Below are 27,479 nucleotides of genomic sequence, written 5' to 3'. Positions count from 1 at the left end.
ACAGACGGAGAGGGAGAAGCAGGCCCCCTGCTAAGCAGGGATCTAGACTCAGGGTTTGATCCCAGAATTCTGGGATCAGGAGCTGAGCTGAAGGCAGACACTTAACCTGCTGAACCATCCAGGCACCCCAAGTGACTTCTTTTAGGAGGGAATGTGGGAAGTAAACATCAGTACCATGCATTCCAACATATAAATTTTTTCTCTATATATTCAAACAATGTAAATAAAAAACTGAGGACAAACTTGCACACATAAAAATGTCTTATAATTAGCCTTATTATATATATATATGTGTGTGTGTGTGTGTGTAAACATACATATAAACTATGAATGGGCAATTTGGGATGAGCAGCTGCCTGAGAATCTGCAATATGACTGAAAATAAATGAAAAATAAGGTCACATCAGAGCTATTATTTGGGAATAAGCCAATAAATGGTGACAAATACATAAACTGTAGTGTCTTTGGATGGATTCAGGAGTTCACTCTCTCCATGAAACAATAATGTGATGCTACATAAAGGGAAAAGGAGAAATAGCAAACGTTTGGATATTAGGAATATGATTAAGATAATGTGAAGAAATATTTGAAATGTAAATCCAAGTGAAAAGTGTGACCAAAATGCATGAGACATAGAGGGTCAATTCAGGAAAGCTGATATCAGATTAATTAGATGTCTGGTTAATATCTGGTTTTCAAAGGGGAGGACAGAGAAAGGAGGGAAGGAAATTACAAAAAGTTACGTGAATTTGAAAATGGATCTTCTTGCCATATAAATAATGGATCTTATTTTTTTTCCAGAAATGCTCAAAGTAATACTATTTTAAATAGTAAATAAGAATCCTGATTTTCTACATAAAACACAAAAGAAAAGAAAAGCTGAAAACAGCTAGAGGGAAAAACAAGGTCCTTACCTTAGACAGAGTAACTGTTAACCTGTTACTTTGACAGGTGATTTTTCATGAGCAACAATAGAAGCCATAATCCAGTGGAATAAATTATTCAACATATTACCAAAAAAAAGTAAATGTAACCTAGAAATCAATATCCACCAAAAATATATTTTAGGATTAAATATAAATATAGCCTTTTCAGATTTTTTTTTTTTAGATTTTATTTATTTATTTGACAGAGAGAGATCACAAGTAGGCAGAGAGGCAGGCAGAGAGAGAGAGAGGAGGAACAGGCTCCCTGCTGAGTAGAGAGCCCAAAGCGGGACTTGATTCCAGGACCCCCAGGCTTAACCCACTGAGCCACCCAGGTGCCCCTCAGATTTTTTTTCAAAAAGAAAAATTTCCAGAGTCATAGACATCAGTAAATCTCATGAAAGAATAAAAGAAAATTCTAAAGGATACACTTTAGTTGAAAAAATGACCACATTTTACTGTGATAAAAGTCTGTGATGGAGAAGCAATTAAAAATGTGATAAAAGTGGATGAATCAAAGAGCTTGGAAGCTACCCTGATCAAAGGATGCTGAGTCTGGAGTACCTAGCCCTACCGGACTACAAATATCTGGCACAGCCACATGTCCATCCCCCATATATGGAGGATGCCAGCTGCCAGAGAAAAAGGATGGCAGTATGGCACTGCCAAGACTCTTCACTGAATATTTTAACATTGTAAATCAGGGAATTCACATTCTCTTTTGAGAATTCAGCTTCATCCAAGCCACCTCTTACAGTAGGGCATCATTCTTAAGGGCCTTCTGGAGATGCTGCTGGACTGTGAGCAAAAATGGGGACATTCAGGTCCTAATCCCTGCAACCTCTGAATGTCATTTTATATGTTAGGAAGAACTTTGCAGATAGAATTAGGTTAAGGATCTCCTGATGGTGGAGATTATCCTGGATAATATAATCACAAGTGTCCTTGTAAGAGACAGATAAGACTTGATGACAGAAGAGGAAAAATGGGATGTGAAAATGTAAAGTAGCGGGAGGAAAGGACCACAAACCATGGAATGGGGACAGCCTCTAGAAGATGAAGGAGCCAAAGAAACAATCTCCCTTAGAACTTCCAGAATGAATCAGCCCTGCTAACACCTTGATGTAAGTCCTGGAAGAGACATTTTGGAATTATGGCCTCCAGAACTATTAAGAGAATAAATTTCAGTTGTTTCAAGCAAAAAAAAAAAAAAAAAAAAAGGTGGATACATCAAATTTAGGACTGGCAGGACTGACTAAAAAGTATTTTGTGAGATTTAAAAACATAATAAAAATTCTGAAAATATAAGAAATAAATTGAGATGATTGAGTAGAATTAAAGTGTTCCATGTTCCACATCTTATTTAGATACAGGAGAAATCCATGGATTAACTTTAGAGTGGATCAAAAATTTGGTGATGTTTACAACAGTTATATGTACAAACAGAACACAAAGAAAGATTGGAAGTGAAAAAGATGATAAAAGACATACCATGCAAATAAATACCAACTAAAGAATACTTCTTACTGTTGAACAAAATGGCATTTAAGGCAGAAATTCCTACTGGAGAAATATGGGTCATTTTGTAATGATAACTTTTTGGATTTACCCAGAAAGTACAACCATCTCTAATAATAATACTGTCTTACTATTATAATAGATAGAAATAAAATAAAACAATAGGGCAAAAAACCCACAATAGGGTAGAAGTCAGAAGTAGTGGTTTAATTTAAAGGTACTTTGAGTGAAAGTGTTCCATGAATTACCTGAGTTAGGGGGCTGGAGAGCAGAGATTTGAACTCTAACGAGCAGAGCTAGAATACTCTGTTCTTTTAGGGCTGTGATTGTTGACATCCATCAGAATCTCAAGAAAAAGACTGGAGGGCTCTAGCTGAAGAACAGGAAAGCTATATGTATGTGGAATCATTACTAACACTGAAACAGAGCCCTGAACAAGCAAAATACTGTGTTAGAGTGAGTAATAAGACACTTATTCTATTTGTTATCTGGAGAAAGGAAGAACATTTTCTGGCTGAAGATAACATCACTTAGAGCCTTTACAATCAATCCATTTTACCCAGTATCTGGCATACAATAAAACTCACATGCCATAAAATAAAACTTAGGAAGAACGGGAAAAAAACATATGTTAAAAGCAGTGTGGTGGGACAGACTATAACGTGATCCCCAATAATCAGTAATTCCTTGTGTTCAGGCTCCCGAGTTCCTCTTGAGAGAGTGCAGAACTGTGATTTAATATAACTTACAGGATACAGCAAAGGTGATGGGCTGTCACTCCTATAATAAATTATCTTATATAATAGCTCATCCAGAAACTCATGCTAGTGATTCTCCTTGATGGCTTGATGAAGCAAATGGTCATGTTTGGACAGATTCCAGGAGCCAAGGGTAACTTCTGGCCAACAAACAGAAAGGAAATGAAGACTCTGTTCTACAATTGCAAGGAAATAAATTCTGCCCAGGATCTGAGTGAACCAGGTAGCTGATTTCTTTCAGTTGAGTCTCCAGATTAGAATGAAGCCTGGCCAATATCTTGAAATTCTTATACACTCTAGTATAAGCAGAGAACCCAGATAAGCTATGCCCAGACTCCTGAATCACAGAAACTGTGAAATAATAAACGTGTGTGTGTGTGTGTGTGTGTGTGTGTTTTAAGCTCCTAAAGTTGTGGTAATTTGTTATGCTGCATGGAAAACTAATGATACCAGACTCACTAATGATCCAAATTTTGGAGTTAAGAGACAAGGACTTTCAAAACAACCATAATCAATGTGTTAAAGAAATAGAGGAAAAATACAGATGAGTTAGATGGATTGAGGATAGAGAATTGAAACAGATGACTGGAGCCAATAAAAAGGAGTCTCATGGGGATTTTAGAACTGAAAAATATAATGTATAGAAATAACAAAATGGATTTAATAGAAGAGTCAAAAATGACGACTGGATTAGCAAATTGAATAGATAAATACAATATACAAAAACTGAAGACTGGAGAGGAAAAAAAATAAAAGAATGAAAAGAGAAGTGAGCATGTGGTAGACAAAATAACGCCCCCTTCCCCCAAAGGATTCCTAGAACATTTGAATGTCATTTTATATGGAAAAAGGAACTTTATGGACATGATTAAGTTAAACATCTTGAAATGGGAAGATTATCCTGGATCATCTGGGCCAAGCCATGTAATCCCAGTGGTCCTCAGAAGAAAGAAGCAGATACTGAAAGAAGAAAAAGAAGATGCGACAGAAAATGAAGATGGGGCAGAGGTCATGAACCAGGAGAGCCCGTGAGCTGTAGAAGCTGCAAAGGAAGAAGACACAATCCTCCCTGGAACCTCCAGAAGCAACACAGCTCTGCTAACAGCTTGATTTTAACCCGAATTGAGTTTGGACTTCCGACCTTCAGAACTAAGAGTGTGAAGCTTAAGTAATAAATCTTTGTTGTTTGAAGCCACTAAATTTGTGGTAAAGTAGCAGTAGATAACAAGTAGAGATTTTGGGTCCTGGAAGTGAGGTATTGTTATAACAAATAAACATCCAAGAACATGTTGGAACTGGGTACTGGGTGGTGACCACAAGATTTAGGAAATGCATGATAGATAAAGTCTAGATTACCTTGAACAGTTGTTAGAAGGGATATAGATGCTAAAAACTTTGTCAGAGAGGACCTAGAAGGAATTGAGGAGCATGGTAGAGAAAAACTAAATCACCTTAGGGAATATCTAAATAATCACAAATGGATTTTTGGTAGATATATGGACAATAAAAATGCTGCTAGCAGTGACTCAGAAGGAACATGTTACTAGAAGCTGGAGGAAAGTTGTCCTTGTTATGTGTAATGGCAAAAAGCTTAGCAGAATTATATTCTACAGTTATATGGAAATCAGAACTTGTAAGTGATGCATTTGGATATGTGAGTGAGGATATTTGCAAGCAATGTGCTGAAGGCATGGCCTAGATTCTTGGTTCAGTTTATAGTAAAATGCAAGAAGAAAAGGATTGATGGAAAGAACTGTTCAACAAAAAGGAACCAGTACTTGATAATTCAGAAATTCTCTGCCTGTCCAGATTACAAAAGACTGTGTATCATCTAATTTTAGAGGAGGGTAGGGATAGGGTGGCTGGGGGACAGACACTGGGAGGGTATGTGCTATGATGAGTGCTGTGAAATGTGTAGCCTGATGATTCACAAACCTGTACCCCTGTCTTTTGTAATCTGGACAGGCACCTGGGAGGAAAAAATGAGAGAATTGCTTCAGGAAGTTAAGGGATTCCAATGTATACTGGGGAAGTTAAGGGATTCCATGTATACTGGATAATTTAGAAAGCTACACATGTAGAGAGAAGGACACATGCTCAGAAATGACTTTTTCTTCTTTTAAGTTTGGAATGCTAACTTTTAAACTCTTTGCATGTGGGACTGAAATAGGGAGTCTGATATATTTGAACATGTTTCATCATATAGATGTATGGCTTAAAATTAATAACTCTTTATGAAATGGTTATATAATAAAATGTAATGGGATAGAACATTTGGCCAGCCACAGGCTCAGTTAATACCAGACTGGGTTTTTGTTTACTTTTGATTGCTGGTCTGTTCTCCTTTGGTAAATGTGACATCGTACCAAGATAGAATAAGACAAGTGATATTATATAACTTATAGTTTAGTCTAATAAAGACCATAGATTCATGTACTCTCATGTACTTGTCCTGCTTTTTTATTAGCCGTTGTTGTGAGTTAAATTCTTTATGTGTTGACCATTTTTTGGTCTCTGTAATTCTGTGTGCCTAGATCACTACTCTTATCTCAGGAGAGCAGTCAAACTTTTTAAATTTTCTTTATTGAAAATTTGTTCTGTATTGATTTCTTTTCTTCATTTTTACTGATTATCTTATTTGCCATATATTTGAACTTGACGTACTAAACTTTCTCTACTCTTTCAATATGAATCTCTAATTATTTTCAACTTATCTCCTTTTCTAATATATAGATCAAATGGCATAAATTTCCCTCAGTTGATATATCTCTGATATAATTTAGTTCAGAAGATTTTATTTTATCAACTTTATTGAGGTATAATTGATAAATAAAATTGCATTTATTTAAGGTATACACATGTGGTTTTTTTTAAAAGATTTTATTTATTTATTTGTGCATGAGCAGGGGGAGGGGCAGAATGAGAGGGAGAAGCTGACTCCCTGTCAAGCAGGGATCTCCATGTGGGGCTCAATCCCAGGACCCTGGGATCATAACCTGAAGGTAGATGCTTAATGGACTGAGCCACCCAGGCACCCCACATGGTGTTTTAATATATGTATACATTGTGAAATGCTTACCAAAGTCAAACTAACTAACATATCCATCACTTCATATAGTTACCATTTGTGTGTGTGTGGTGAGAACATTTGAGATTTACTCTATTACCAAATTTCAAGTACAACATATTGTTACTAGCTATAGTCACTATGCTGTATTTTAGGTCTTCAGAACTTATTAATCTTATAACTGAAGGTTTGTACCCTTGATTATTATCCCTACCTTTCCCCCACTCCCAGCCTCCAGTAAGTACATTCTATTCTGTTACTGTGAGTTGAATTTTTTTTTTAAGTTCCACCTGTAAGTATGATCACATGATATTTGCCTTTCTGTGTCTGGCTTACTTCTCTTAGCATGGTGTCCTCCACGTTCACTTGTATTGTTGCAATGGTAGAATATCCCTCTCTTTTTAAGGCCAAATAAATAGCAAAAAGTACTAAATCCCAAGTAAGGGACTTAACTAGTGCCCTTTTGTTAATTGTTTTCTGGGTGTTCTGCAGATCTTTTGTTCCTTTCTTTCTCTCTTATCATCTTCTTTTGTGATTTGACGATTTTCCATGGTAAAATGCTTTGATTCCCTTATCTTTATATTTTTGTGTTTTTTTTTTTATTACAGGTTTTTACTTTGTGGTTATCATGAATCTTGGAATCAAAGTTTTGAATGTCATTATTAGGCTCAAATACTGATGTGATTTGAAATTGAATTCTCATTTAATTTATTTAAGGAAAAGATGTATTCAGACACGAGAGCCTGAATGCACATGGAGGAATATGCATGGGGTTCAGAACTCATACTTGAGGGCTGTGTGGCTCTGCAGGATGAAAAGCTAACAGGTTAGAAGTCAGCCTTGAGGATATCTTCAGATTTAGCATCAGATGGGTTAGAGAAATGGCCTTGGGAGCAGCAGAACTGCTCCCGAAATGTAGCTGGCCGTTCTTGTTCAAGAATCTTTCCACACAGAAGCTCAGATTTTTCATATTTTAAAATGGGAATAACTTATACCTCACATAGTTTTTTTAAACCTACATTTTGTAGCATTTCAGTAAGTACCAGAGACCGTACTCAGTGTTCAAAGTGCCTATTTAATTTTTAGACATGTTCCAGGAAGTTGGTGTATGATTATACCTGCCTTACCAATGAATAAATTGAGGTAGAGACCACATAATAAGTAAACATAGTAAAATGTAGTAAAAGGAGAAATTAGATATGCTTTGCTCCAGTTTCCTCAGCTTTAATAATGTCATCATAATTATTATATAAGGCTTTTATTTAATGACATTGTGTATCGATGTGCTTGGCACATTGTGATTCTCATACAACGAAGGTTCCTTTTCTTCCCAAAACCACAAAGCAGAGAAAGGTTATTTGCCACCTAAACTCAAGCATGGGATGAAGAAGGAATGGATGTGAGGGAAGAGGACAGGAGGGTAAAGTTTCAGGCTGCAGCACTAAGATGATATTCCTCATCTATAATCATAGTAATCATAGCTCTGGGATGTTTTCAAGGTAGTGATCAAGGTGATTACTGAGAGGAAAGCACAGTGAGTTCTACCAGGAGCCTTTAAAATCCCATCTGGCTGTTCAGTGAGATCCTATGATCCTAACCCCTGTCACAGCCTTCTCTGCATTGTAATGAGCTTCCCCCCAGGTGAAACATGGCTTCAAATCACCGTACCCATGCAGAGCAGCCATGGTCTAGTGGGCAGGGCCCTCGGGAAATGTGCCTTTCTGCTCTTGACCCAGGAATCAGCAACCTGCTATGGCTGAGTCCCTATGTTGTGAGTAAATTTGAGTATGCTACCCTAGCAACCTTCAAAGTACACAGAGTGGGAGTAAATATTTTCTCTATTCTCCAACTTCGTAAACTTCGTCTTGAAGGTGGGAAATCAGTTGTCTACAGACTGAATAGATGAGTCGATGGTGGGACGGTGAATGACATCATAGATGTCTGACTGTAAAGTTCATGTTTTTTCCTACTGCCCTCCTCTGCTGAAGTGACCTGCCTCTGTCCATCCTCTTTCCAGTGTGAGTTCATGAGTTCTGCCTACAATGAGAGCCATGAGAGTAAAAGGCCATGATGTCCTGCTAGTTTGGGATGACCCACCCCTCAAATCTCTTCTGCTGGATTATATCACAGATCATAGGTGTTATCTGTTTCAGGAGGAAGAGGTTAATTTCCTGGAGAAGATCTAGAATAAATGAAGGTGACATTTCATTCTGATTACTTTCTCTGACTTATGTGGGCAGCCTTTAAGTCCTATGAATAAACATGAATGGCTAAATAAACCAGTATTTAGGTCACACTGCAGAGTTCTTGCTCCCCCTTCTGTCCTTTCTGAGTTGGCCATTATATTCAGATTTCCAGGGGAAGAAGAAAATTAGGTAATATCAACATATAGTGACAGAGTGTTCTTAATAGTTAAGTCTGTCTCAGTTCAAATGCCTACAAATCAGTATTTCTCTTCTCTGAAGTGAGACCAGAATACCTACATCCTAAGGTTGTTGTAGGAAATCCAGTAAGAAAATGGATATGAAAGCTCTTTGTAGGAATGCTTTTGTATTACTAACCACTTAAAAAAATATTTGGTGGGTGTCTGGGTGTCTCAGTCATTTAGGCATCTGCCTTCAGCTCAGGTTATGATCCCAGAGTCCTGGGATTGAAACCCATGTCAGATTCCCTATTCAGTGGGAGGCCTGCTTCTCCTTCTTCCTCTGTCTCTCACCCAGCTTGTGAGCTCTCTCTCTCTCTCTCTCTCTCTCACACACACACACACTCTCAAAAAACAAAATAAAATCTTAAAAAAATTATTTGGCAAATGCCTTCAATCTGTAGGAGGAAGCCTTCAAGCATTCCATATTATGGGCCGGTGGTTCTCAAAGTGTGGCTCATTAACCAGCAACACCAGAATCACTTGGGAATTTGTGAGTAATGCTAGTTCTCAGGCTATACCACAGAATCAGAAACTGGAAGTGAGGGCCAAAAGACTGTTTTAGCAGTCTCTCTAGGTGTTTCTGATGTACTTTAAAGTTTGATAATCACTGCTATGGGCAGACTGTGGGCCTGTGGTCTGGGAACTGTCTTTAGTGATGACACCACTAACGTCCATCATCCCCTAATATGAGTGTTTTGGATTAAGCCTCACTTGTGTCTGGCATCTGCCTTATTTGCATCCCTCCCCTGGCACTGCTGGTGCTATGGAGATTTTATATGAGTGGAGGGACAATGAGGAGAGCAGTAGAGAGAGAAGACTGACCCCAAAATAAGGCTCTTTGCTTTAATGAACCAGGGATCCTATAAGGAGACAGAGGCTAAAATTTCAAACAGGAGAAGCAGTGATCATGGTTAGTGCAGTTTTCAGTTTCTTAGTAGTTGATAGTTGTTGATTCTTAACAGTTGGCATTAAGATTTTATTACTGGAACTTAAGGGTTTAATCTTGTTGTCGATAGTCAGAACACAGCACACTTTATATCTGTCACATCTCCATTTCAAAAGATCTTTTTGAAGTTCTCTACTACTGCATTTCTTCTTGCAATATCCCATTTTGTTTTCACACCTTCTCAAAAATAAATGACCTGTATAAAGGAATTTTATAGCTCATTAAGCCAAAGATATTTAAATAAATATAAAACAGCAAACTTTTTTGAGCATTGCTTATTTGTCTTTATCAGTTGCTTTGTTATATTTGTCCTAATAGTGAAAACCTCTTTTGAGGAATAAATGAGATTTTATACATACAGAAACATACGGGATTTGTACATATATGTAAGGGCTTACCATTCCTGAAATGAGAATTCTGCATGCAAACTTTCCCCAGAATTCTGTTTTTCATTTTTTAAATGGCAAAAAATATAGCATATCATTATACATCAACACAAAATCCTGAGTTTTCTAAAATGTTACCAAAACACAGTTAAACATCTAACTAGAACTCACAAACTATCTTCTTAACATATGAAATTCTTAAATCATTATTGTAATCTTCCTCAGAATTACCAAAACACACATAGCTTTTGTTGATACTTGGGAAGATTTCCAGAATGTCTTTACATGTTTCTGAGGTCTTACAAATTATATTTGGAATGTAACTCTATGCTTATCTTACATATGATGTTCAGAATGTATCAAGTGATAGACATCTAAATTTTTTAAAATTTAATTTTATTTTTTATAAACATATATTTTTATCCCCAGGGGTACAGGTCTGTGAATCGCCAGGTTTACACACTTCACAGCACTCACCATAGCACATACCCTCCCCAGTATCCATAACCCCATCCCCCCAACCCCCCTCCCCCCATCAACCCTCAGTTTGTTTTGTGAGATTAAGAGTTACTTATGGTTTGTCTCCCTCCCAATCCCATTTTGTTTCATTTACTCTTCTCCTACCCCCTTAACCCCCCTAGACATCTAAATTTTTAACACATAAACATAGGTTGCATATAATACTGAGATATCTGCACAATTCTTGATAATTTCAGGAATAAAAAATACAAGAGACATTTTACTAGGAATGTACTAACCAGAGAGACATTCTGCAGGGTGTAAATATTTTGCATGTGTATAATATATGTGCATATTACATACATTTACAAAGTCTTCCATCACATCGTTTAACATATAGAGAACCTTGAAGAGCTGTTGCGACTCTTCCCCATCTTGCTCTATGTTGAGTCATATTTTCTTTTATTCAGCCAAAATACATATAATCAGAATTAAGCAGGACAGACAAGGTTAGTGCTTACATTGGAAAAGAGGAGAAAGAAAATAGAAAGTAAGTAAATAGCTACAGGTTGATCTAAGTATTAAGGAAAGAAATAATGTAACAAAGAGCAACCGAATAGAACTACTGTTGACGGGATTAGAGGAAATTACCCCAAGGAAGTGATACTTGATGCTAGACATGAAAGATAAAAAGGATCCAGCTCTGTGAAGAGCTAGAAGATGGTAGAAGGAAAGGGAGGAGCTTATGCAAAGGCCATGAGCTTGTGAAGAACTTGATGTACCTAAGGGACTTCTGTTGTTTTCATGACACTTCTCCCTCTTTATATTCTGTGTCTCAAGTGCTCTCGCAATGGTCCTTGGACTTACACTTCCTTTCCAGTCATGCCCTCTTTTATCCTCTCTTCCTACCATCTCGAACATCGCCATGGACATGACACTCAAATGTCTTTCTTCAGCTGGGATATATGGATGGAAGTCTTAGATCAAGTCTCTTATTTCCTTCTCTCCACTCCTGATGTTCCATGTACCTTGGTGTTTTGTAGATTTTCTCTCCCAAATAGCCTTCCTAAGTGTTCCATTTTTAATGCCAGCAAATCTTAGAGATGGATTGGCTAATGTCACAGAATAATCCTGAATTGCTTGTGTTTGTCTAGAAAGGGAACCTGAATTTCCTCAGGGCCCTTCAGTTTAGAACTAGGACACCATGTGAATATGTGGTGTTTGTCACTAAGTCCTAGAAGCAGGGAGAGAAATTGAATAAACTAAACTCATAGAATTTTGAGGCTACTTTAGAGCAGGAACATTTTCTGAGGCAGCTCTCATGCCATTATTAATTTTCTCCTATCCTTCAATTTGAACAATCTTCTAGTAGTAGAGAACAGTGACCATTGTCCTTGGAGACAGGCTGTCAAGTAACACAACTAACTTTCTGTTAGGAAGTTTGTCCTCAAAAAGTTAGTCTCGCACTTTGTGCCATTTATTTAAAAATTACAGATGAGATATAGGCCTGTGTAAAAAATATAACCATAGAAAATATAAAGAATGGGTGAATAACAGTTCTCAACACTGAGAAGAACTTTCTAAGCTAATGGAGAATGCAAGAAAAAAAATGCCAATAGATTTGATATGAAAATGAAAATTTCACACCCCAATAAATTGATAAAAAATTAAAAAGTGACCAATAAGTGATTGCCTTGGATGTATGGGGCCAAATGAGGAGTGACGGCTGATAGGCACAAGGTTTCTTTCTAGGATGATGAGGAAGTTCTAAATTAGATTATGATGATAGTTGCACAATTCTCTAAATAGGCTAAAATGCATTAATTTATACATTTTAAATAATTGAATTACATGGTATATAAATTCTATATCAATAAATTTAAAAATAACCAACACACAATAATTTACAATACATGAAATGCCAGAGTTGACATACTTGTCAAATAAAAGTAACAAATTGGTAAGAAAACACTAATATACTAAGAGTAACCATTTGAAAATACATACCAGTTCCCTTAAAAAAATAATGCCCTGTGACGTAGGTATGAAAGTACATATCAGTAAAGGTTTTAAAAAGCCAACACACAATATTCACAGTAATACCAAATTTCAAAGTTAATATACTTATCTGGTAAAAACTAAACAAAGCATTAATATACTAAGAGTGGCCATTTGAAAATGTATGGTAGTTCCCTTAAAAGAAATAATATACTGTAACCTGGAAATAGAGCTTCTAAAATTTGTTTATATATCAGAAATCTTACAATGATTTATGAACTAGATAACAACACTGTTTGTAATACTGACACATTGGAAAAACAACTTGATACAACAGAGGGTCTTTCCAAGTAAATGTTGGTATAGAAATAGAATAATGAACATCTATGGCAAACTGTATTTTGGGGGAATTTTTGGGGGGGCGATATTTAAAGGTCTGTAAAATTTTCTTCATAATATATTAAATTAAAAAAATCAGGTTAGAAACATGTATATGACTTGGTCAATATTTAGAAAATATGAGGTTATTAAACTGTAGCCAATTTGGGGGGCACTGGGTGGCTCAGTTGGTTAAGGGGCTGCCTTTGGCTCAGGTCATGATCCTCAGGTCCTGGGATCGAGCCCCACTTCAGGCTTCCTGCTTAGCTGGAGCCTGCTTCTCCCTCTCCCTCTGCTCCTCTCCACTGCTTGCTATCTCTCCTTCTCTCTCTCTCAAGTAAATAAATATAATCTTAGAAAAATAAATTGTAGCCAATTTTTTGATTTCTCAAATACTTGCAGTCTTAAATTTGTAAATATAATCTATAGAATTAATTAAGAAGAAGAAATGCTCATACAAGTAGGCTGAAATGTGATATGGGACTTCCAGCAGTTCTGAATCTTTCTCCATGTCCACCCAGGATAGTTCCCTTCACTTTCCCACTTTACAGTCCTATAGATATTTAGAAACACCCTTTACTGTTCTGTTAATAACATTCAAGAATAAAAAAGGGGGAGACATTCTCTGTAAGACTGAGAAAATCAAAAGAAGTAATATTGTGGACTTGTTACTTCAGGAGTAACACTTGGTGCCATACAAAGTGAAGTGAAGCAGGGCTGGCCCTAAGTGATAGGATAAAGGGGGGTTTGGAACATCAGGACCATCTCTGCATTTGGATTCTCATTATTCTCCTTAACTGCCAACAATAGACCTTGCTCTGTTTTGAGAGCCTTGGGATCCTTAGTACAGAGATGTTCTGAAGAAATAGGGCAAACCTCAGCCTCCTGTCCTGTGAGAACACTTCCCCCACTCCTATGGACAGTTTAACAATAGGGACTCCATGTGCAGGACCCTGTTTTAGGTTAGTGTTTCTTCTTCCCCAAGATTTTATTTACCTGAGACCAACTGGACCAGGAGGAAAAAAATTGCAAGGGTGAATAATAAGGACTTCATCACTCCTGAAAGACAATGGGTTCTATAGAGTCCAGAACTCAATATTCAGTGTGACTCTGAACACAGGTCTCTGTTGTCCTGTCTAAGTGGATTTGGGCTCAGCCTGTAGACCAGTAGCATATAGGATACTGTGTCAAATATAACCGCAGGCTATTGGCCAGCAGCTCTAATTGAGGCACCACTGTTCAGAGTCCTGTACTAGGCATGCCTTTAAGGAATGTGAAAAAATAGAAGAGAATGTGCAAGAATGGTATGGTTTAGAGAGAAAGAACATTTACAAGGGTAATTTATTCTGATCCTCCAGGCCTAAGCACTCCCTGTTTTTTTCACAGCTACTTGTGTTGCTTCTGTTGGTGTTTATCTTACTGCATTGTGACAGTCTGTTCACCTGTCTCTCTCTCCCTTTAAAACAGAATGTCTTGGGGCGCCTGGGTGGCTCAGTGGGTTAAGCCGCTGCCTTCGGCTCAGGTCATGATCTCAGGGTCCTGGGATCGAGTCCCGCATCGGGCTCTCTGCTCAGCAGGGAGCCTGCTTCCCTCTCTCTCTCTCTCTGCCTGCCTCTCTGTCTACTTGTGATCTCTCTCTGTCAAATCAATAAATAAAATCTTTAAAAAAAAAAAAAAACAAAACAGAATGTCTTTAAGGACAATGACTACATATGATTCTTTTTGTTAGTACTGAGTACGGAGAAGTACCTACATAATTGTCAAATGAACAGATTAATACTCTTTAGGTAATGGGCACTTCAAAAAGTTTTTTTTAAAGAAACAAATCAGTGATCAAAGACATATGTACAAACATGTCTTCAAATCCTCCTTTAAGTCCATCAGTAGAACATCATTAAATGAAGTGCATTCATGTGATTTAATATCATGCATCTGTTAAAAAGAGTATAGCAGATTTGTCTTTCTAAACATATTTTTAAATGGAAAAGCAATGCTGCAGAACAATATAGTAATGATTCTGATTTATGTAATACAGTATTATGTATATATATGTCAGTAAAAGTATCAGCTAAAAGGGGTGGAAGGATACACATCATTTTAATAACAGCTTTTTCCTCTGGATGGGACTGGTTTAAGGCAGGTAGTCAGAGTAAACTTCTAAGTTCCATTAGATTTTTTGAATGGCCCTCTGAATTGTGACTGGAAGTCATAAGATCTTAGAGATTTCCTTTTTTTGTGAAGAGATTTTATTTTTTCCTTACTTTTACAGCTTTCTTGAGGTATACCTGACATAATAAACTGTATTACCTAAAGTGTTCAATTTGATGAGTTTGACATTGGTGAAACCACCATCACAATCAAGATAATACCTCCTTCAGCTTTCAGAGATTCCTTGTGCTTCTCTGAAATCCATTTCTTTCTTCCCCTTCCTCCATATTTCTCAGACAACCAATGTTCTGATATCTGTCTATATAGATTGGTTTGCAATTTCTAGAATATCACATAAGTGAAATTATACATTACGCATTCTTTTTTTAACCTGTCTTTTTTATCAGTGTAATAATTTTGAGATTCCTCCATGTTGTTGGGTATAATAATACTTAATTTACTTTCATTGATAGTACTCTATTCCGTATGTACACCAAAATTTGTTTACTCATTCACCTCTTAATTTTGGTTATTTCCAGATACTAGCTACTGCAAAACTGTTGCTAATCTTTTGTGCACAAGTCTTTCTGTGGCTATATGATTTCATTTCTTTTAGATAAAATAGCTAGGAGGGTAAGAGGAGGGTAGAGTCACAAAGTTATTAAGAAATGGCCAGGTGCCTGTCTGGCTTAGTTGGCATGTGGCTTTTGATCTCAGGGTTGTGTGCCCAAGCCCCATGTTGGCTATAGAGCTTACTTTAAAAAAGAAAGAAAGAAAGAAATGGCCAACTTCTTTTCCAAATCGTTATACCATTTTACATTCTTACCAGTACTTTATGAGAGTTCCTTTGGATATATATTTAGAAGTAGGATTGCTAGATCCTATGGTAGTTCTATTTTTAATTTTTTGTGGAACTGTAATACTCTTTTCCATAGTGGCTATCCCAATTTACATTCCTATCGATAGTGAATAGGGTTCCCTTTTCTCTGCATTCTTGCCAACATTTAATTTTTATCTTCTTGATGACAGCCATTCCAGCAGGTGTGAGGTGATATCTCATTGTGGTTTTGATGTGCATTTCCCTGATTAGTGGTCTTAAGCATATTTTCTTTTTTTTGCAGTTTTATTTTTTATTTTTTTATTTTCAGCATAACAGTATTCCTTGTTTTTTCACCACACCCAGTGCTCCATGCAATCTGTGCCCTCTCTAATACCCACCACCTGGTTCCCCCAACCTCCCACCCTGGCGGGGGGTGGGAGGTTAAGCATATTTTCATGTGTCTGTTGGCCATTTGGATGTATTCTTTGGAAAAAATGTCTATTTAAATCCTCTTCCCACTTTAAAATTAGATTGATTGTTTTTCTGTTATTGAGTTGTGTGCCTTCTTTATGATTATTAACCCTTTATCTGATATGTGGTTTGCATATATTTTCTCTTATTCTGCAGGTTGCTGTTTTCATTTTGTTGGCCATTTCTTTTGCTGTGCAGAAGCTTTTAAATTGGATATAGCCCCACTTGTTAATTTTTGCTTCTGTTGCTTTTTCTTCTGTTGTCATATTTAAAAAATCATTCCCAAACTAATAATGTACTGTATGGTGACTAACATAATAAAAAATAATAGTGAATCCAAAAAATCAACAACAAAAAATAAAAAATCATTGTCAAGATCAATGTCATTTATATGATGGTCTAGATATTGCAAACCAATCTATAGAGAACTTGTAGAAATCTACCTGCCTGAAGGTGTATTGTATGTCAGTCTCAGCCTATCAATAACTGGTCTTGTGGTTGGACCAGCCCTTATGGTTATGACCGCAAGTGCCTTTTAGCAATAACTATCAGGAAACTTTGAAAAAATAAGGTTTTATTGCTTATAGGGCATGGAAATTACATAACATGCGTGAGGCTGCACAGAGAAGTCATGGCTAGAGAGAGAGTGGGTACAGGGGCTTGGGGTTCTGCTTTTATTTGGGTTGATGGTGAAGGTCTAGGGTATTATGGACTCCTGGCTGATTCAATGGGAAAATGTGACTGTGGATCTCAGGGTCATGAGTTTGAGCCCCACGTTGGGTTGTAGAGATTACTTAAATAAATAAAGCTAAAAAAAAAAAAAAAGACAAAGCATGGGAGGAGAAAAAACTAGTGTCCCAAGTGGTCAGTTATTGAAATCAACCAAGATCTCTAAAACAAAAGATTCTCAGTGAAGAGGGGAAGGGGTGGCTCTTTTTCTAGCTCTGTGGCTGGCCATGTTTATTAGAGATAGCCATTGTTGAACTGGATGCCTCAGCAATCAAAGCTTAAGTCAGGCACTTGTGTTACAAACAAACAAACAAACAAACAGACAGACACAAAACAGTTGCCTGGGTTTAGGCTACATGGAGACTCCAACAGAGGAACAGAGAGGGAAGAATAAGAGTTTGGACAAGTGGAGAAGAATTCCATGAGAGCCACCTAGGGTAATACTGCACAGAGCTAAGCTGTGCAGTGTTAGGGACAACATCTCCCACTGAGGGCATGGAAAGCAGTGAGTTAGCGCCCAGCTACCCCAGTTGTATGGGTCATGGCTGGAGAAACTTATTTCTTTTCATGAGAACCCAGAGTATTGAGGCAGGATACCCATGCTAGGGGGGAGGGAAAAGACAGGGAAGGAAGCAGATAAGACTATCAAAAGTTCATAGAGAAAGCAGTTCCTGCTGACTGCTTTTGGACTTCAGTAGGAAGTCTTCCCACAAACCTCTGGGAGTTTCCTGCTGGTGGATCTCCTCACCTGGTCCACAGGTACTCACAATGCTCCAGTGCTAAGCACAAACCTCCCTGCACTCTGCAGCCAGGTCTTTGTGTGGCAGTGAGAGTAGTTCAGGTAACCTGGGTATGTGGACAAGGAGAAATCACAAGCTACAGTGCCATCTTCTGGAAACTAAAGGGAGGCTTCCAGCAGCCAGACTGGTGAGTTGTAACAAGAGAAATCAATAAAAGCCTAAGAATTCTGCCACAAGATGGAGCAAGAAACATGGAGCTGGTCTACCCATATACAACCTAGGAAAATCAGTTAAACCAACACCAAGGAACAGTATCACATGGGAAGCCAACCAGTAGAGATTTCAGGAGGTTTCTGCTACTTCGCATGTGAAGGTAGCAATGAACAATACAGGAAGATGAAGAATCAAAGAAATATGCCATCACCATAAGATATGTATAATTCCACAACAGTTGAGCTCAAAATTAGAGAATACTGCAATCTAACCAATAAAGAATACAAAACAGTTGTTTTGAAGAAACTTAATGAGCTACCAAAAAAACTTAGTAAGACAGTTAAATGATTTTAGGGGAAAAATACATTAACAAAATGAACTCTTTATCAAAGATATTGATCCTAAAAAAGACCCAAACAGAAATTCTAGAGCTAGAGAATTCAGTGACTTAAATGAAGAATATTATAGAGAACATCTTTTTGAGAAGAGAGCAGATAGAAGATGTTATAAGTGACTTAGAGGCTAGGAATTTTGAACATAGAGAACAAAGAAAAAAGAATAAGGTGAAGAAAACTTGTATGTTTTTTGGGATTGAATCAAAGGGGAAATATTGGAGTAACTAGGATGCCAGAGAGAGAAAGGAAGAAGAAGGGGACAGAAATCCTAAAGAAATAATGGCAGAAAACTGCCCAAACCTGGGGAAAACTTGGCCATCCATATTCACAAAGCTAATAGATCACCCTATTATCTCAGGACTAAAAGACCTCCAAAACACAATATAATAAAACTATTCAAAATCAAAGATATAAAGAGAATCCCAAAAGGCAGCTAGTGAATGACAAGTGTATCCTACAAAGGGAACCCCATTTAGCTGTCAGCAGATTTCTCAGGAGAAACCCTAAGGAGACAGTGGAGTGTCTTGAAGACATGCAAAGTGATGAAAGATTTTAAATGACCAGCCAAGAATAGCTGGCAAAATTGTCTTTCAGATATGAGGTAGAAATAAAGACTTTCCCAAACAAAAGTTGAAGAAGTTCTTCACCACTAGACCTGCCTTTTAAGAAATGCTGATAGGGTTTCTTCAAGTTGAAATGAAAAGATGCTAATCAGCAATATGACAACGTATGAGAATACACAGCACACTGCTAAAGGTGGAAAATGTTAGTCAGATTCAGAAAACTTTAATTTTATAATAAGATGGGATATGAACCACTTAACTATAGTATAAAGGTTAAAGGAAAAGAGTATTAAAAATAACTGTGTTGGCTAATTGAACATAATAAAAATAAATAACTATAGTTACTATAATTTGTTAATGAATTCACAGCATAAAAGAGGTAAATTGTGACACCAAAAATATAAAAGGGGAGGAGAAAAGGGGAGGAGACTGATAAGTGAATGAAGATTAAGTTGCTTTCAGCATAAAATGGACTGTTTTGTCTATAAGATGTTTTATGTAAGCCTCAAGATAACCACAAAGCAAACATCAAAAGTAGGTTTGTGAAGGATGAAAAAAAAGGAGGGAGAAAGGGGAGAACAGAGCATTCCACCATGAAAAAGCATCAGTTTACAGGAGTAGTTAGAAACAGAGGGGAAAAGGAGCAATGGAAATATAAAAGAACCAGAAAACAATCAATAAGATGGCAGTAGTAAGTTCTTACATATGAACAATTACTCCAAAGATAAATGGATTTAATTCCTCAATCAAAAGGCACAAAGTGCCTAAATGCTTATTTAAAAAAAAAACAAAAACAAAAAACCAGACCCAGCTATATAATGCCTACAAGACACCACTTCAGGTTTAAGAACAGACATTTGCTCAAAGTGAGGGGCTTATTTCATGCAAGCAGAAACCAAAGGAAAGTGTGGATGTATGCTGTAAGCCAAAAATGGTAACAAGAGACACAGAAGGCCGTTATATAATGATAAAGATGTCAATACATCAAGAAGATATGACAACTGTAGAAGACAACCAAATGGCCAACAGACACATGAAAAAGTGCTCAACATCACTCAGCATCAGGGAAATACAAATCAAAACCACAGTGAGATATCACTTCACACCAGTCAGATGGCTAAAATTTAACAAGTCAGGAAATGACAGGTGTTGGTGAGGATTCAGAGAAAGGGGAACCCTCCTGCACTGTTGGTGGGAATGCAAACTGGTGCAGCCACTCTGGAAAACCACATGGAGTTTCCTCAAAAAGTTGAAAATAGAGCTACCCTATGACCCAGCAATTGCACTACTGGGTATTTACCCCAAAGATACAAATGTAGTGATCCAGAGGGGCATGTGCAGCCCAATGTTTATAGCAGCAATGTCCACAATAACCAAACTATGGAAAGAGCCTAGATATCCATCAACAGATGAATGGATAAAGAAAATACTGCGCGCACACACACACACACACACACACACACACACACAGGAATATTATACAACCATCAAAACCCTCTGAAATCTTGCTATTTACAATGACATGGATGGAGCTAAAAGGTATTATTCTAAGTGAAATAAGTCAATCAGAGAAAGACAATTACCATATGATCTCAATGATATGAGGAATTTGAGAAACAAGACAGAGGATCATAGGGGAAGGGAGGGGAAAATGAAACAAGATGAAACCAGGAAGGGAGACAAACCATAAAAGACTCTTAATCTCAAGAAACAAAGTGAGGGTTGCTGGAGGGGAGGTGGGTGGGAGGATGGGTGGCTGGGTGATGGACATTGGGGAAGGTATGTGCTATGGTGAGTGCTGTGGGTTGTGTAAGACTAATGAATCACAGACCTGTAGCCCTGGAACAAATAATGCAGTGTATGTTAATTTAAAAAGAAGCTATGACATTTTAAATATATATACAACCAACATTGGAGCACCTGAACGTATTAAACAAATACTAGTATATCAAAAAGAAGAAATAGACAAGATTACAACAATAGGACATTTCAGTACCCCATTTTCAGCAATGGCTAGGTCATTGAGACAGAAAATCAATTTAAAAAATTGGAATTGAACCATGCTTTAAACCAAATGGACCTAATAGACATCACACAAAAAAGTAAATTAAAATGATTCAAATTGTTAAATGTAAGTGATAAAACCATAAAACCCTCAGAAGAAAAGACAGAAGAAAATCTTCATGACCTTGAGCTTGGCAATAGCTTCCTAGATATGACCCCAAAAGCAGAGAAAAACTGTTCTATTTTATTTTTTAAGAACCATTTATTTCTTTTAGAGGGAAGGAGGGGCAGAGGGAGAGAGAGAGAATCCCAAGCAGACTCCCTGCTGAGTGTGGAGACCAGCAAGAGCTTGATCCCACAACCTTGAGATCATGACTTGAGCTGAAATGAAGAGTTGGACATTCAACTGACTGAGCCACCTAGGCACTCCCAAAATGGTTATATTTTAAAAGACACTATCCGTAAGATGAAAAAGAAACCAGAGAATGGAGGAAATACATATCATATATCTAACATATCAAATCATATATGTAACATGGACAGCACAGCTCAAGAGATGGCAAATTTCAGACTGGAGCTGGAAATGGTACAAAAAGGAAAAAAATGCAAGTATTATGTTTATATATGAAGATAGCAGCAGTTTGGAGGTCGATTCCCATATTGAGAAGTAATGGGTTATTGAGCTACAGGGAATTCTTAAGGACAAAGATAAAAAGAAAACAAGTTATTATGCTGAATGATGGAGAAAGCCTATATTCATGAAAATGGAATATCTAGGAAATTTAGAAAAACTGAGTGATTGGTGTAATGGAAGAATCATCATCACTCTGTATGGGTAATGTTTGAAGCCTTATATCAAGTTTTAGGCATGACCTTCAAACTTTTTTGAATTTTGAGGGTTCAGTTTTCCTAACACAACTTAAAATTGGAAAATAAAATATTTCACCAAGTGTATATAATAAAAATATATGATCACTGGTATATTATAAAAATTGACATGTAAAATTATAATTTAATTTTTCAATTCAGTCTGAATACATAACAATTAATGACAATTACCCATTTAATGAATATACAAAGAAGTTTTTATAAAGCAAATAGAAATATTTCATCGTTTTTTTCCTCTAAAGCTTTTATCCCATTAGTTTAAATTTTTTTCCACTCTCCTCACAAATTAAATCTTAATATAATATATATTTATGTTTGAAAGTCCATTATTGATCGTTCTATCATATTTCTCTGTAACAAAACATGGATATATATTATAATTTATTATAAAATTCCATGACAATAAAGCTCTAAGTATTTTAAAGATTTTATTTGATTTTTAATTTTTGCTTATTATTTTTTATTATGTTCAATTAGCCAACATATAGTACATCATTAGTCTTTTTTTTTAAGATTTTATTTATTTATTGGACAGAGACACAGTGAGAGAGGGAGCACAAACAGGGGAGTGGGAGAGGGAGAAGCAGGTTTCCTGCTGAGCAGGAAGCCCAATGTGGGGCTTGATCCCTGGACCCTGGGATCATGACCTGAGTGAAAGGCAGATGCTTAACAACTGACCCACCCAGGCACCCCCCCCATCATTAGTTTTTGATGTAGTGTTCAGTGATTGATTAGTTGCATATAATCACATTTTTAAAGATTTTATTTATTTATTTATTTGAGAGAGAGATAGTGCTAGCACAAGCCAGAGGGAGGGGCAGAGGGAGAGGGAGAACCAGACTCCCTACTGAGCAGGGAGTCTGATGCAGGGCTCCATCCCAGGTCCCTGAGATCATAACCTGAACCAATGGCAGATGCCTAACCGACTGAGTCACCCAGGTGCCCTAAACCTCCAAATTTTTAACAACATATTCAAGATTGAGTCATCATTAAAATATTTGGAACAAAATTGATTAAAGATGTGTAAATGTGTTAGCAAATATGAAAAATAATTATTAACCAAAAATAACTTTTTGTTTTACTATAAATGCACATCTTTAGTAAATAGATGCTGCTTTCTTTCTATTATTTTATGAATACATAGATGAATATTTCTTTTTACTGGAGTGAGATGATGATCAGCATCAACTTTTTCCCAGTTTTTATTTTGAAAAATGTAAACACTGAAAGATCTTATTCACATCAAGTAGATGTGAAATTTGGAAGATTAGCCATTAGATAGATAGATAGATCACACAGTTCTTTCAACTTCTTACAAGTTATATGCCAAAAATTTCTTAGGAATTTTTTTTTTAAGATTTTATTTATTTATTTGACAGAGATCACAAGTAGGCAGAGAGGCAGGCAGAGAGAGAGGAGGAAGCAGGCTCCCCGCTGAGCAGAGAGCCCAATGCAGGGCTCGATCCCAGGACCCTGAGATCATGACCTGAGCCAAAGGCAGAGGCTTTAACCCACTGAGCCACCCAGGCGCCCCTCTTAGGAATTTTTACTAAGTTTCAGAAAGGTTTAATTTAATTTAATTTAATTAATTTGATTTATCCACCATTAACTTGATTCTTCCTGGTGTCATTGCTTTGGTAAACAAAAAAAATTTCAGTCACTTGGATTTCCAAAGGATTTATTGCCCAAAATCTATGATTACTCACTTTCTGGACACCAGCAGTGTTATATTTTAATTATCCACTGATTTGACAACTGGAGGTTTGTCCACTCTGGGCAATCTATGACTGTCAGATACAGGACGGTGAGAGGCACATTTTCTTTTCAGAGTGGACAAAGAGAAAGTGAGAAAGTGGAGGTAGAAAAGAAGAGCCTGTTAAGAGTATTCTTAGCATGATAAGACATTCAGAAATCAAGGGTCTAAAAATTGATTACCTTAAATTCTCAATGTGCGCACCTTGGAAAACCGTTGTTTTTTTTTTTTAATTTTTAATAAATATATAATGTATTTTTAGCCCCAGGGGTATAGGTCTGTGAATCGCCAGGTTTACACACTTCACAGCACTCACCACAGCACACAGCCCCCTCAATGTCCATAACTCCACCACCCTCTCCCGACCCCCCTCCCCCCAGCAACCCTGTTTGCTTCTGCGAGATTAAGAGTCTCTTATGGTTTGTCTCCCTCCCAATCCCATCTTGTTTCATTTATTCTTTTCCTACCCCTCAAACCCCCCACATTGCATCTCCACTTCCTCATATCAGGGAGATCATATGGTATTTGTCTTTCTCTGATTGACTTATTTCACTAAGCATTATACCCTCTAGTTCCATCCACGTCATCGCAAATGGCAAGATTTCTTTTCTTTTGATGGCTGCATAGTATTCCATTGTATATATATACCACATCTTCTTTATCCATTCATCTGTTGATGGACATTTAGGTTCTTTCCATAGTTTGGTTATTGTGGACATTGCTGCTATAAACATTCTGGAAAACCGTTTTTGAGGTTGGTATCCCAGGTTGAAGACTTACTGATTTATATTGTGTGACCTTCTAATATTTATTGAGATGATTCCATGAACCATATGTTCTCAAGTTTTTATTGAACATTTGCCATGTGCAAGACACTGGTCTAGCAGCTTGGGACACAGCCAACAATAAAATCAAGGTGTTAGAATTATATGGACATTATGGTCATGATGATAGTCCATAAATAAGTAAATAACTCAACAATTCAGTAGGAGAATGAAGAAATACACAAAATAATTTCAAAGGACTTAAGTGATAGGAAGAAAATAATACAGAGTAGTGAGGAATGGCCTCATGGCCAACGGCTATTTCTAAGGAGATGACATTTGAAGCAAAGGTGTTGGAAAAAGAGTAATCTAGACTGAGACAGACTGGCGGTCTAGGGAGGCCTTCACAGTGAAAGGATGCCTCTGTGTAGAGTCAACACATGACCTGTGTGATGAGGTATCAACTATGCAAAGAAATAGAGACGAGTAAGTTAGGCAGAGAGAAGGTTATCAGTTTGTTCCAGTTCGCTTTCTTGATACTGGAACTCTAATTCTTGTATTCTGGGAAAACATTCAGTCCCAAACAAAGATGGTTTTTCAGCCTAACAGGGGCTCTATAATCTACTGGAATAGAGGTCCCTTGAAAGTTCAGTGATCTGATGGCCAATATCCAAACTGCAGTCACAGTCATTGGCAACTTGACTTAGACAAAATAAAAAGAACTAGAGGAAAAAACCTTCTTGATTCTGAGACATTTGGGCAATTGAAACTGTGGCTTTTAGTAGCACCCCAGACTTAGTCCAATACATTAATAATTAATCAACTTAATAGTTAATAACTGCATCTCTGAGTTAACTCACTGACTCATCAGTTACCATAGAAACATCACTAACATGTATGTGGACACACAAAGCATAGAAACCCTACATACAACAAGCATTTGTGGACAAGATGAAGATCTGGAGAGGCATGATATGAGATCACTATAGTGAGAAGTCGGACTTTTTATTGGAAAGAACGTTGGAAAGATAAGTAGAATTTGTGATGTAGCCTTTAATTTCATATGTTGCTCTCAAGGCAAGTCCCACTTTCAACTCTACCTAGTTAAATAAATATTTGTGGAGAATGAGGTGGTTTCTAACTATAACTGGGTTAGTATCTAGTTGAAGCCTTAAACAAAAATTGACCGAATGATACAGATAGGGCTTTAAACTCTTCCAATAAAAGGGGTGGGAAGTATGGGAAAGGGATTTGTCTGGAACTTTTTCTGTGCCTTCATAGGTTCCTCTATGTATGATAGTAGTGGTTCAGGCATTATTAAAATCACAATCCTTGTCTCAGCCATAAAGGCAGCTCCAAACTGTGGTCTTCATTTTGTTTTGTTTTGTTTTTTGTTTTTTTTGGGGGGTGGGGGTTAGCATAGAAAAATATACAAACACACAAATGTTCTCTTGAGACCAATATATTTTAATACATTGGAGGAACACAGATAAAGAATTTCAGCCAGTAAAGAGAACCCTTGTATCTCCTATGCACTTCCCTTTACACATTTCCATCTGTAGGGTAACTCTTGGTACTTATCTTGGTAATAGCATTTCGTCCATCTGCCTGCCATCAAATCTCCAATAAAATTGTCCTTTATGAAATAACATCAATAGAGTTGGCTTCCTGGATATTACTGCCAGTGCTTATCTTTAGTGTCCCATACCCAGATGAAATGTTAGTTGTACCATTAGTGGTCTCAAGAGGATGTGCCAAAGCTCAGGAAGAAACTTCTGTTAGCTCTCAGTTACTGTGCCTTCTCTGGAATTGGTTGGTTCAGGTACAAACTCATCATTCATAAAAGAAGCAGGGGAATCTGAAAAAAGTTCCCAAGTATTAACATCTATAGTTATCTCTTCTTCAAATGGTACAAGACGTGGTGGTATTTTAGTGTATCCGTTATCTTCTTTTGTGGGAATGCAGCATGTTAGCTTGTTCATACAAAGAAACTTGTACCTCTCAACATGAAAGCATTGTTTTCTGCAGTGTCCTATATTATTCTTCCAACATCTTTCAACTCTCCAGCCAGCTGCAGGGAGTAAATAAGTAGGTCAAGTTTTTAACTCTAGCAATAATATGGTAAGCATTAATTCAAAATTTTCATAACTATTACTACTCCTGTCTAGACTAATATGATAAATACTACAATCCATTGGAGGGGGCTAAAAAGAAAACTGCAACTGTATATTAAATATTGTTTCATATGCCATCAAGGAAATGGGGGTGGGGTGGCTGGGGAGAGAGAGAGAGAAGGAAAGCAGAAAAAGGAAAGAGGAAGGGGAAGGAAGAGAGGCAGAGGGAGACCTATGTAGAGTTGATATTTAAGCCAAGGCACGAAGGATGGAAGGAGCCAGCCACGTACACAGGAGGCAGAGATTTTTTCAGGAAAAGACTAGGAAGTACTCAGTCCCACCACTGAGAAACTGCACTGTGTATTTGGAGAAGATATCTGGAGAAAGCTAATTGAGTCTGAAGTGTAATGTACAAAGAGCGAAGGAGAAAGAGATGAAACGAACTTGAAATGGCAATGCCATTCTCCAGTCAGATTAGACCATTATTAAGCATTTTTATTTCAAAACACAGTGTGACCTAATTTATGATTTAGACAGTTAGTTTGGATTTTATGTGGAAACTAGTTTAGGGAAAAGAAATAATAGAATCAGGAAGGCATGTTAGAAGCTTTGGCTAGGTAAGACATAATGGTGTCTGGAACTGGGCTTCAAGAGCTGTGAAAAGAAGAGGACAGTTTTAAGACATTAGTGGCTTAGAAAAAAGGTCAGGAAGATGGAGAAATCGAAGTGCATTATATTTCTTTTGAGATAAGGAAAATTAATGGTGCTCACTATTCATAAAAGAGTAAACTGAGAAAAGAACAAGATTTGGAAGGAAGAGAAAGAGGTGGGCTCAAGCATTTGCTTCAGGGCATATAATATAATATGTCTAGGATGTCAAAGAAGGCAGTGGAATATACCCATACCCATAGGATCTCAATAGAGAAGTTTGAACTCTAGATGTAAATTTTAGAATCATTGCTATGGATATTTAAAACTATAGTAATGGATAAAGTATAGTGAGTTGGAATAACATG

This window comes from Lontra canadensis, unplaced genomic scaffold, assembly GCF_010015895.1.
Source record: "Lontra canadensis isolate GAN:19392208 unplaced genomic scaffold, GSC_riverotter_1.0 scaffold16, whole genome shotgun sequence".
NCBI lineage: Eukaryota > Metazoa > Chordata > Mammalia > Carnivora > Mustelidae > Lontra > Lontra canadensis.
This window is presented reverse-complemented; position numbering follows the sequence as displayed.